The following is a 13050-nucleotide window of genomic DNA, read 5'->3' on the forward strand; positions in this document are numbered from 1 at the left end:
GCTGGAGTCACATTCGACAGCAAGCTGACCTGGACGAAGCATATTAACGTCTCATCCAGAGCAGGACAGAAGCTGGGCGCATTGAGGAGAGTTGCAAATAAACTTGATATCAGAGGCAGTCAGGCAGAGCAACCGTTTACAAGGAATAAGTTCGCAGTGTGATGGAATACTCTCCTGGATGAATGCTCTAGCAGTATTAGACTCTATTAGGCCTTTCGAATCATAGGAGTGAGCGAAGAGGAAGCAAGCATAATGCTAAACATCACATCTTTCCATGACACTACTACCAAAACCATTTGTAGTCAGAAGAGCTACCCGCTCCAGCTTGTCCATGCCTTGCCATGCTCTCACAGTACCAGTTTCTAGAACCATATATACTGGCAGGACCTTTATCCACATTCACCAGATGGAGTAGTCGGAGACATATGTGACAACGGAGCTCATGTCTTTTATAGTGCCTGGGTGCCTATATAAGTTCTTGACATGTGTCACTCCTCATGACTCCTCTATGGTCTTCTCAAGGGACTCATCTCACTACATCAGCTACGAACCTTGCTGACATTACATCGGAGACACATGAAGCTGTCAGAAGCAGAGTTAATGGAGTCTTCTTCTTGTTCAGTTTACATGGTTTAGCTAGTCAAATTCCAGAAAACCTGGTGTCTTCTCTTTTATAGTTCTTTACAGCTGGGTAAATGGTGGGACTTCTAATGAAACTGATCTCAGCTTCTGCGATGCCCCTGCTGCAAACTCTAGCCCTTATTAGCTCTTAAAGGTAGGTAACCTGATTGACAGGCTTATCCCCCACTTTACCCCCATCAAAATGCAGATGAAAGCTCATATTTTTCTCTTTAACATATTAAAATTAGGCGTTCCAAATCGGTATATTTCCGAAGAAATCATCAAAAAAAACAACAAAAAAAAAAAACGAAATTGTGGGATACCACGTTTGAGACTATAATTCAACAGTACTGTTTTTTTATGATATCTTCGGCAATACACCTATTTGGAACTAATTGTTGTATGTTAATGAGAAAAATAGGATCCTTCATTTGATATCAGTGCAATAATTATGAGCCCCGGGGGCTGGGTAAATTTCCGAACGGACAGCCAAAAATCGCTTGCCCCCCTCTCGGCCCGCCAAAAAATCTTTGCACCCCCCTTGCACATGCCACATTTTGGGGATCCCAATGTGCAAACCTTATATGGTCTAGATATATGTTACGAGCGCACGGAGCAGGACATTTTGCATATTAAAGCGTTTTTGTACTGTTTTCCGAAATCTTTTTAGAACGTTTTATTGAAAACGCGCCCTTGAATGTGTGCCAAAAATAGCTTGCCCCCTCCCTCGGCTCGCCAAAATTGCTTGCCCCCCCCTTTTGGCTCGCCAAAAAATTCTTGCGCCCTCCCAATTTTATCCTCCCCGGGCTCATTATTATTGCACAGCCCCGTATTACAGGATCATACTTATCACCCCCCCCTTGCACATGCCACATTTTGGGGATCCCAATTTGCAAACCTTATATGGTCTAGATATATGTTACGAGCGCACGGAGCAGGACATTTTGCATATTAAAGCGTTTTTGTACTGTTTTCCGAAATCTTTTTAGAGCGTTTTATTGAAAAACGCCCCTTGAATGTGTGCCAAAAATAGCTTGCCCCCCCCCCCTCGGCTCGCCAAAAATTGCTTGCCCCCCCCTTTTTGGCTCGCCAAAAAATTCTTGCGCCCTCCCAATTTTATCCTCCCCGGGCTCATAATTATTGCACAGCCCCATATTAGAGGATCATACTTATCATTAAAGAAAAATCACTATAGACTACCAGTATTCACGCTGTAGCAATATAGGCAATATTCGGTATGTTTAATGCTTGATGTTTTTAGCTAAAGTAGTATGAAATTTTCTCGCGCTTCGCTCGAACTTCATCCTTTATACATTTAAATTCACCTTGATTGGGGGCTTAAATATTATAAGTGTTGCGTGAAATGATTTAATTAGCTACATGTATTTGAATACAATACAATATTTGATATCAGAAGGATATTTGTCGTATTCAGAATGCAATTCGATATGTCTGATGAGCTTTCATGTCCCACAAAAAATACTGTCCAAACGCTCATATCAGAGCCCTTCAATAGCTCTTAAAGGTGGGTAACCTGATTGACAGGCTAATCCCCCACTTTACCCCATCAAAATGCAGATGAAAGCTCATATTTTTCTCTTTAACATATTAAATTTAGGCGTTCCAAATCGGTATATTTCCGAAGAAATCATTAAAAAAAATAAAAAAAATAAAACGTTTGAGACTATAATTCAACAGTTTTTTTTATGATATCTTCGGCAATACACCTATTTGGAACTAATTGTTGTATGTTAATGAGAAAAATAGGATCCTTCATTTGATGCAATAATTATGAGCCCCCGCCAAAAATCGCTTGCCCCCCTCGGCTCGCCAAGGCCCCCCCCCCCCTTTCGGTTGCCAAAAAATTCTTGCCCACCCCCCCAATTTTATCATCCCCTCAGGGCTCATAATTATTGCACAGCCCATATTACAGGATCATACTTATCATTAAAGAAAAATCATTATAGACTACCAGTATTGACGCTGTAAATGTCAGCAATTCCATAAGGAATTAGTCACATATTTATTTAAGCTTATTTACTTGTTCTTTTGCATGAATGCTTGACAATAAAGGCGCGACATATATTATGTTCCACATACGTTTTAAAGAATTCGATTTTCCAAATATATCAGGTCACTTTCCTTGCTTGTGTGGCACAACGACATGCAACGAAATGATGCATGGCTTGTATTTTCAACGAAATGCTGACCCAGCTTGTATTTTCAAATCATACTGCAGTTACTGTCCCTTTTCCTATACACAATACACAGTGCTCTTCCCATTGACGCGTGACCTCTACAAATAGCGTACGTTAGAAGTATGGGGAGTTGCCTAGTTAACGTCGCTGTGTGAAAAATAACCGGCCGATATTAAAAGTACTCTTCTAAAATTCTAGAAAATATAGTTTTGTAACATGTCCTAAATTTTTAGCTAAGATGTTTGGAAATATGCGTACTTTGGTGTTTTAGTGTATGTTATAGGTAATAGTACATTGCCTAGTTAACGTCGCTGTGTGAAAAATAACCGGCCAATATTTAAAGTACTCTTCTAAAATTCTAGAAAATATAGTTTTGTAACATGTCCTAAATTTTTAGCTAATTTAGATGTTTGGAAATATTCGTACTTTGGTGTTTTAGGAAGGATATGCAAACGACAGATAACACCAAAAAATATGAAGAAATTATTTTCAAGCCGTGTTAAGTCAACAATCATTATGTTGCTCATTTGCAAGAATGCTGGTTAACAAAAAGCAGGCCATTGTCTCATTTCGTGAGATCCACATACCATTGTTTCCTTGCGTTTCCTTTATAGTTTAGTTTAGTTTAGTTTAATCTTTATTAACGTCACACTCTCACATAGAGACCAGCCAATTCTGGCTTATGAGTGACAAAACAATAATATACAATATAAAAATATAGCGCATAATAATACATATAAATAGCACATAATAATACATATAAATATAGTCAAGGTTTTTTAAAAAACAACAACATGCATATACATTTTTATTTAAATAAACACAAGGAAATGTTAGCTGAAACCTCATCAAACGCCCATCATGCTATAGGCCTAGACCAAAAGAACCAAATAAAAAGCAAGCCGCAAATGCGCAACATGGCAGAAGCAAGCATGATGTTGACGTATACCATGTATATGAGGAGACAGCTAAATAATAATTAAAATTTATCCCTTGGTGTACACAATAGATTGACGAAGTGTGAGAATTTCATTTGCAAATTTTGCTACCTTGCAACAATGGTTGCCATCTGACATTACAAAAATAAATTTATTGTAATCTGAAAGATTTGAGAAACTTGGATTAAATTTAACCATGTCATTAAAGAAATTGGATCTGATATCATTTACGTTGAGCAAATTATAAAACAATGGAACTCATCTTCAATACAATTCATATTACAAATATTACAAATTCGGTTCTGTACTTGAGTATTGTTATAACGACCCGTTTCAATGGCAATTAGAGCGCATCCACACCTGAAGAGGGCTAAAGCCCGTCTATTACACTTCTTCATAATGGTGTTTACATAAGCTTACATACTCAGCAGTGCCATAAGTGGATTTAAAGGTGCGATACGTACGAAGTTTATTGCGAGCATTTGGGTTCCTTCTTCGGTCATTAAAGATTGCCTCTTTCCAACGATTTTCTACAAACAATTTAGCAGCATCGGATATATGATTAACTAAGTTTCGAGTACCAGTCTGTTCAGAAATACTCAGAATTAGATCACAATTCAACTTAGAACATAACGATCTTACTTTGTAACACCAGTTCTTAATACCTTTACCTGCTAAATGTTGTGACCATTGAAAAACTTTACTTGGGTAACGGTTGCTGTCTAGTTTTGTAAGACGACTCCACAATCTAGCCACTGACTGCATTTGACGCTCAAAAGGGGAACCCATCCCAAGTCACCAAGCATGGCGTCATTTGGAACATATTTCCCAACACCAAGGAAAAATCGGCAAGCGCGGTAGAACACAGAATTAATCGAAGAAAACTCATCAATACCCCAGACCCCACTGCCGTAATCTAAAATTGGAAATCGATATGGGATGAGCTGCCAAAATAATTTTACAAAAATCTAACGATTAAAAACAAGATAAATGTTGATGTACAAATTCTGACAGATAGTGTAGGCCTACCTTCAGATTTATCGTCAGATTTTTGCACTATTGCACTAAAAGAGCTTTTAGCGGGCGATGATACCACTATAAAACACAAGTCTGTTGATTATTAATTGTTATGATTGCTCAAAAGTTTCATTAATACAACTTCGACTAATGTTTACTTTATATTGATTTACTCCAAATTTTAAATTCATTTGAACAGCTTTCTTTGGAGTGCTATTTCCCAAGGACCAGGAACCAGCCTTCGCGAATTTCCGTTTTTGGCAAGCAATATCATATGCTCTTGTCTTTGCTACCAGCATACCAGACGGCGTGTGCGTCTCCTATAAGATGAGTGGTCTTCTTGGCACTTTGTGTTTCGGAATGGGTCTCTACTATCTTTTGGAGTGGAGAATACGACACGAGAAACCTGTATATAAAACACCATCGAACACCATCAAAGTGACCATCATGATTGCAAAGATGTTTTTTTCTCTAATTTGAGATATCAGTGACCATGGTGACGGCAAGTAAATGCAGAAGTAACCAAGTTATGAAACTAAAATCGGTTAGAAGGTACCATCAATTTTTTGTGAACATCACAATAACCTTATTCAACATGTTCATGGTGATTGCCGCGAACAATGCTGTTTGCTACGGGGAATGTAGACCGTGTTGACGGAAAGTGACAACTCATGTCATGCCTGATGTGTACTTTAACAAACCAATAGCATGAATAGGGTTGCTACTTTGAATTTGTACCTTGCCTTCCATCAGTTTTAGTTTCATAACTTGGTTAATATCTGCACCATCCCTGATATCTCAAATTGCGGAAAACATCCTTGCGGTCGTTATAATCACCTTCATTTTCGAAATTGATTCTCACTTTGGCTATAAGCCATACATAGTGTAGTGTCGTCCACGGCAAATTCACCGTGACCTTTCCAGCCATAAACCCGCTTATTGAAGATTAAACCGATATATGCAGTACTAAACCATTATATAGTAATCTAGCAGGTTTTCGTAAAGGATATTCCACCATTGATAATTGTTTTGTGCTTCACAGTATTATTCAAAAGTGTTTCAGTAAAAAACAGGGTAAATGTTACTGCTTATTTGTTGATTTTTCAAAAGCTTTTGATTCTGTTCCAAGAGATAAACTTTTATTCAAACTTTTTTCTATTGGTATTCGTGAAATTTTTATCAATATAATGTTTAAGACGGTCTGTGCGTGCGTAAAGTCATGTAATTATATTAGTAAAATGTTTGTTTGTCCTGTGGGTGTTCGACAAGGTTGTATGTGTAGCCCATTACAATTTTCTATTTTTATTTCATTGTTGAAAGATATAGTTTTCCAGTATAGAGGTAAAGGAGTTAAACTGTCTGCTGATGAAAAAATTAAAATTCTCATGTTCGCCGATGATGTTGTTTTATTGTCAGATGGTCCCAGTGGGTTGAGACAACACATATATGCACTTTCAACATTTTGTAAAGAGTGGGGAATGTCTGCAAATATGGATAAGACAAAGGTTATTGTTTTTCGCAAAGGAGGGCGTTTGAGGCGTGACGAAAAATGGTTTTTTGAATGGTAATGAGATTGAATGTGTTAGTTCATATAAGTATCTTGGTATAACATTTTCCACAGGTAATTCATGGGGTAAAGCAACTTCAATTTTAGCCCAGCTGCAATCAGAGGGATTTGATATAAAGTTGGTGGTCTGCCTTTTATTCCTTATTTTAAGATAATTGATTCGTCTTTATTGCTCGTTCTTCTTTATGGATCAGATTTATGGGGCTACAAGTCTTATACGCATCTCGAAAGGGTTCATGTAAAAGCTTGTAAGAAATATCTGGGTGTCGGCAGCAAGACAACAACTGTTGCTGTTTTAGGAGAATGTGGCAGATTTCCACTCTTTGTAATGATTGCCTTGGGTTTCTCAAATTAAAAATTTACTTTTTAATTATGGGTTTGGGATTGTCTGGATTACTCAAGATATTGGTTCTGTTGAAAACTTTTTAATATCCTTTTCCACCAGGTTAAGAGACACAGCCAGGCAAGAGTGGTTCGCCGATGTTTGCACACTTGATCAATTATGTACATACCGAGAATTCAAAACTCTCCTTAATCCTGAAATATATTTGTTTTCTGTTGAAATTTCATCTCATAGAAAAGCCTTTAGCCGGTTGAGGTGTTCGAGTCACTCATTATTTATTGAGACGGGTAGAATTCAAAATATTGATAGAGAATGTCGCATTTGTGTCCTTTGTGAAACGGGGGATATCGAGGACGAATTCCATTTTGTTCTCATTTGCAATTTTTTTCACCAGCTTGCGTTTCAGATACCGGCCTGTTTGGGTTTTGACTCGTCCAACTCGTCAAAAGTTTTATTCTTTAATAAATACTCAAGACTCGAACACTTTGGTAAGCTTAGCTGCATTTGTTTATCATGCATTCAGTCTAAGAAATAGTGTAGTTAAAACTTAATCATGTTAATGGTAATACTTTACATGTAAAAATTATTCATCAGTATACTGTTTTTCTCATACAAAGTTATATAATTATTTAAAATAATTTGTGGTGTTGTTTTGTGTATTTGTGATGCTTTATAATGCAAAATATTTTGTAATACTGTGGGCCAAAGGCCTGATTGTATTTAATAAAATTGAACTTGAACTTGAACTTGAATCTATTGTCCAATGCAAATTTATTACCACCTGATAATATTGATCCAATGAGCGACCGAATTGTCCGCTACGGACGACTAATCCAATCGATAATGACGCTATTGACATGTACGAGCGGAGCTCCACTGACCAAGTTTTGGGGTATTTTTCACTGGTTTGCAGCTATTTGCTGTCATTTACTCATTAAGGCGGACCACCGTTATTATAGGGACTATGCCAATTATTTAAAGATTGTCATGTAGAAAATAAGCCATAATTGATTGACAGAAAGTACTAAATTTGTACCTATGACGATTTTATGACACAAATCTTCCAAATACGACCAAAAATGGCTGCCCGGTGAAGCAAAATGTGCATTGGAATAACACGGCGAGTTTGGATAGATGGAAGGATTTCTTTTTAATAAATATGTATGTTCCCCCGTTATTAAAGCTTGTACCGGGTTGAAGATTCAGATATTTGGAAAAGAATAAGTAATTGAAACATAGAGCAAGTACTAAAATCATAGCTTTTATACTTTTTGATATATGATGCTAACTAGTTCATCCCGTATAGCTACAACACCGCGCTACCAGTAGGGTTCAATTGCCTATTGTGAGTGCCCCTGTGTTGTGTGCATAGATGTAGTTAACAATAACTGCATGATGAAGGTCATGTTTCCCCTTATTTATGCTGACGGCAGAGGCCTGTAATATTGAACATTATCAATTTGGAATAGTGTGTACCGTTCAAGCTATTAACAAAATAAATGCCGTCCTGTTATAGGCTACAGACTATTATCATCATGATGAATCAATTTTCAAAAAGAAAGTTCATAAGTTTTATTTAAATGTATACCACCAACATGTGCCGCCTCAACGTACCCCAACAAAAAGATCTTTGATTTATAGAAATTTTGCAATACCATCAACTTCATATGCTCCAAGAAAACAATACTCTCAATCAGCGTATTTATAGTGGGAACAGATGTACGGTACATTAACGTATAAATTCAATCCGGTCAGAAGTGTCCGGAAACTTGTCCACTATAAACACTAGCCGTAACGGATATGTACCGTAGGCTATATGATATCCTTCTCAATCGAAAGATATTGAAAAGAGATATTTGAAATATAAACACACGAGGATAAATTGTGCTCTGTATTACCGGTAGTATTAGCCTCTTTATGTAGTCTCGGTCCCCGCCGAATTGTGCTCCTTCGTCATTAAACAAACCAAAATCGACTGGGGCGGAGACAACCTCCTTATGATGCGTTCAATGTGCGCAGGACAAAACTCTTCTCAGCCCCAAGAGTTATCAAAACAGAAGCTACCTGTTCGCCGCCATGATCACATTGGTGAATGTGCTGTTTACAACTCGCGCCACAATATTTACATATTCCACGCGCTTTGCAAATGTGACCTCGGAGTCATTGCAGATATACGATAATGTAAGATGGTACATGATTTGTGTGTTAACTGTGCCTCACTATAAACACTAAGAGTTTCGGTATCAGTATATTCACTACATGTATAAAATGATAAACAAGCAATATCTTTCTGTCCCGGTCTTACGAAGCTCTGGTAGAGACAAGGTTACATTGGCAGACTATTTATGGGAAGTTTAAGGGAAAATCTCTACAGATTCGGAGGGTCCGTGGTTTGGGTTGATTAATAATGGTATGGTTTACATATTATCCATGCCTCGAGGGCGGGTCTAGGATATTCTTTAAAAAGAGGATGTATCCCTTTAATCCAATATGCAATTATTTTACCGTCCATTTGAATTTTGTAGATATTTTTGATATTTCCGTGTTCTGTAAAATAAAGTATGAAAATGAATATGTGACTCGTTCCTGAACATGTCGGGAGTGTAGAAATTTCGTTGTAACATATCTATGTTATTTACCCAGTAAACACAAAACGTTTGCGACATCATTCGCAAAATGTTAGAAAAGGTTGCCAGAATTCGTTTAAAATGTCGGGTTATATAAAGGGTATATAAAGGGTTTAAAACGTTTTCATAACATTCAAAAACATTTTATGATAACTTATATAACAAATATTCTAACATAATGTTATTTAAGGCGTGGGGTATGGGCGAACTTGAAGTACAGGTATCTGGAGAGGGGAAGCAATGAGTTACCCCAAATCACGGCAGGTAGTGGCTGGGCCGCCGAGTGCTAATATATATTTATTTTGGAAGGTTCGTGTTTGTTTCAAATTTTGGGGCGTTTTTCAAAAATTTAATATATTTGGTGATATTTCAAAAAAGCGACATGCCAAAGACAACTCTTTGGGCATATAGTTTGTTATTGTTATTGCAGTTCTTTTCCACATACCTACGTTAGCATTCGATTGGGTGATTTACTAATATTATATATTTTATGACTGCAATTTGGCGTTTTTAATGCGTTTTACACGTATCATGAAATTAACGCAAATATCTAGTCACGCTGCTTTTAGAATTTTTACCTGATCGTCGGCTTTTGCAGGCAACAGAATGCAGATTGGGTCACGAAAACATTTCGCCACCTGACAATAATATTAAATACTCAAAACCAAACAGGTAGATAATGCCCTGCAACTAGACGTTACGGCATAAAGGGATAAAGACCTGGATCGTAATTCTATAGAAATTTCACATCATACTAATCACACACACCTGTAAGATTAGTGTCTTTAAGGGGTTGCGCCAATAAGGTAGTGTTCTCCCAAATGTTTTTTGATAAATTCATTAATGTTGCCCTCGATTTTTATTATCTGAATCAATATATTATTGAAAAATAACACTTTGGTGTTTTGCAAAAGTTCATTCTACAAAATCATATACTTTAAAATCTTGCTTAATTTATTGTTGTTAATGAGTTATGTACGTTTTACAAAAGTGTTGTTGTTTCAGCCCTCTTTACAACTCAAGAACCACAGGACTTACAAAAGTATATCTGTGATATTTGAATTCTTCTACACGTTCGCTATGAATTGAGCAATGCAATATTTGCTAAAGCTCACTACCATTTGCAAGATGCTGTGAACTACATTTTTTTGCTGTTTCGACTAACAATACATCGTATACCCTTAAGTTCTTGACTATGTTTTTATGTAAACAATGAAATATAAAAATTCTCATTTTGTTTTTTGAGATCAATATTAAATGTGATTAAATGTAATAAATTACATGAAATCAACCAACAATCAAACATGGTTCAAAGGATATCTAGGAATTAATATAATTGTCTTTCTCGTGTAATTATGACACATCAATTTATTTTATAAATCAAATATTAAATTAAAAAAGCAAAAGCAATTGCAACGACCTTTATGTTGTAAGTGTGTGTGTTGCAATCCTGGCTTGGTGAGCTTCAATGGTGTAACAAAAACAAAACACCCCCAAAAAAAAAAAAAAAAAAAAAAAAAAAAAACCCATCCGACCGAAGCAAACACAATCCATTACATTACATTACATGACATTGACATGACATGACATGACATGACATGACATGACATGACATGACATGACATGACATGACATGACATGACATGACATGACATGACATGACATGACATGACATGACATGACATGACATGACATGACATGACATGACATGACATGACATGACATGGCATGACATGACATTACATTACATAGCCTGGTGGTATAAGATCTGCAAAGTTCTTTACTATGCCAGTGCAATCTATATTATTTACACACTACCCCCATGATTATAATTTGTTCTTTGTTCAACCTGATTAATCAAGTACTCCAGAATACTGGAAGTCACTGTACTAGGGTTCAGAATGCCCCAAATCCCATGTTTACGCAATAGCAATATTGGATAGCTTATCCCGCTAGAATAGATCCCTGTGAACATTGTTAAACAAATCTTAATAGGACCTTGTGAACCTATCTTAACAGATCCTTGTGAACTACCCACGGGGAACTAACACGGTCTATTGTCTTACATTGTGTCTCCTCTTTAGTAATGACTTCGCCTTTTCTCGAAATGATTTGTTTAAGAGGATATAAATAATACAGTCCCACCAAGCATTCATCATGGGTAGCCAATTCGCTATAAAATGCACCAAACCTGGCAAACCAACTTCTTGAATGCAGCTATACATGCTGGACGTCCCATAAGGAAACCAAGCTACACTAAACACGATAGTTACTAAACTAAACATACGAATGGCTTTTTGAAGAACTATTTGTTGTGGTCGTCCTATTTGTATCTGAAAATGTGTCCTCTTGTTCTCTTCCATTATACTCATACTGTTTCAGTTTGGCTAATTTATTTACAATATTGATATCAGGTCCTCCCTGACCATGCTGACCACTAGCAGAGGTAGTTTCATCATATTTTGCTCCTTCATTATGTCCAAGAACGCATCTATAATAGTCTTTTTGTTCGGACTCTTTCGGTTCTTTCTTGCTTCCTGATTGAATTGGACTGAAGGCTTGTCCATTTTCATAATCAACTTTGTTGCTTAATTCGTTCATGCCACACGCTTCTGAATGCAAATGATTTGAGACATTGCTAGAATGTCTTGAATACATGCGGCTACCGTGGATAGTTTTATTTGACAGTTCTGATGACGCCAAATTATAATCATGTTCATTTTGATTGTATGGTCCAGTAATTGATCCCATTCGTGGTTGATCACCAACTTTACGTGTCAGATTTCGGCTAATAAGATACATCTTACAATACGCACATTCCACTACAAGAATAGGCATGTAAATTGATATCATATTCGGAAGCATCACCTGAGGCAGAAATATGCGACTTTCCCATTTCGGAACGCACATAATGGCCGCGTCTACGTAAGATATCGGAGGCCCAGTTATAAGTATTGACGAGGTTAAAGCTGCAGTAATAACTAATAAAGTAATTGAGAAAATAATAGCGAGTTTTCTGGTGAAAAAGACAGGATACCATAGCGGCTTCATTATGCTCAATAGCCGATCCACGCTGAGACACACCAAAGTCACAACACAGGCATTACAATTGATAAATATAATCAGAGATGTTCCGACGCAGATGATGTCCCCGTATGGCCAGCGTCCTAAAAAAGCAGGTACTATCAACGGTACGCTTGTGATACCAAGAGTAAGATCGGTTATGACGAGAAGATACATGAAGACACGAGAACTTTCGGTAACAAAGAGACACTTAGTTATTCGTAAAACTCAGAGACTGAAAATGTTACCTGATATAGAAAGTAGTGCATTAAAAAACACAAATATAGTCCGCATGGCCAAGATGGATGGTTCCTGGGCTTCCACTGCATCAATTGGTGGCCAGGTATTATTTGAGTAAAGTATGGAACTTGACATATTTGGATTTGATCACATAAACAGTTTTGTTTCAAAATAAAAAGGATTGAGGATAAAACCCAGCTTGCCCTGTAATGAAATGGAAAGTTGAATATTGAGACTCCTATAAAACAGCGAGAGCCATTCACATAATCTTTAAGCGTAGGTGTGTTTGAATGGGACGTTACAGTTACCATGGCTACTCAAGATGTTTTGACATCTGATTGAACGATACTGGCAAATGCAATTAAGAAAGTAAACACGAATATTGAATCTTGTTGAAAATATGTCAAACTACTAGCTAATTTGTCGCCGAATACTA

The sequence above is a fragment of the Amphiura filiformis genome, chromosome 1 (assembly GCF_039555335.1).
Source record: "Amphiura filiformis chromosome 1, Afil_fr2py, whole genome shotgun sequence".
In the NCBI taxonomy this organism is placed as follows: Eukaryota; Metazoa; Echinodermata; class Ophiuroidea; order Amphilepidida; family Amphiuridae; genus Amphiura; species Amphiura filiformis.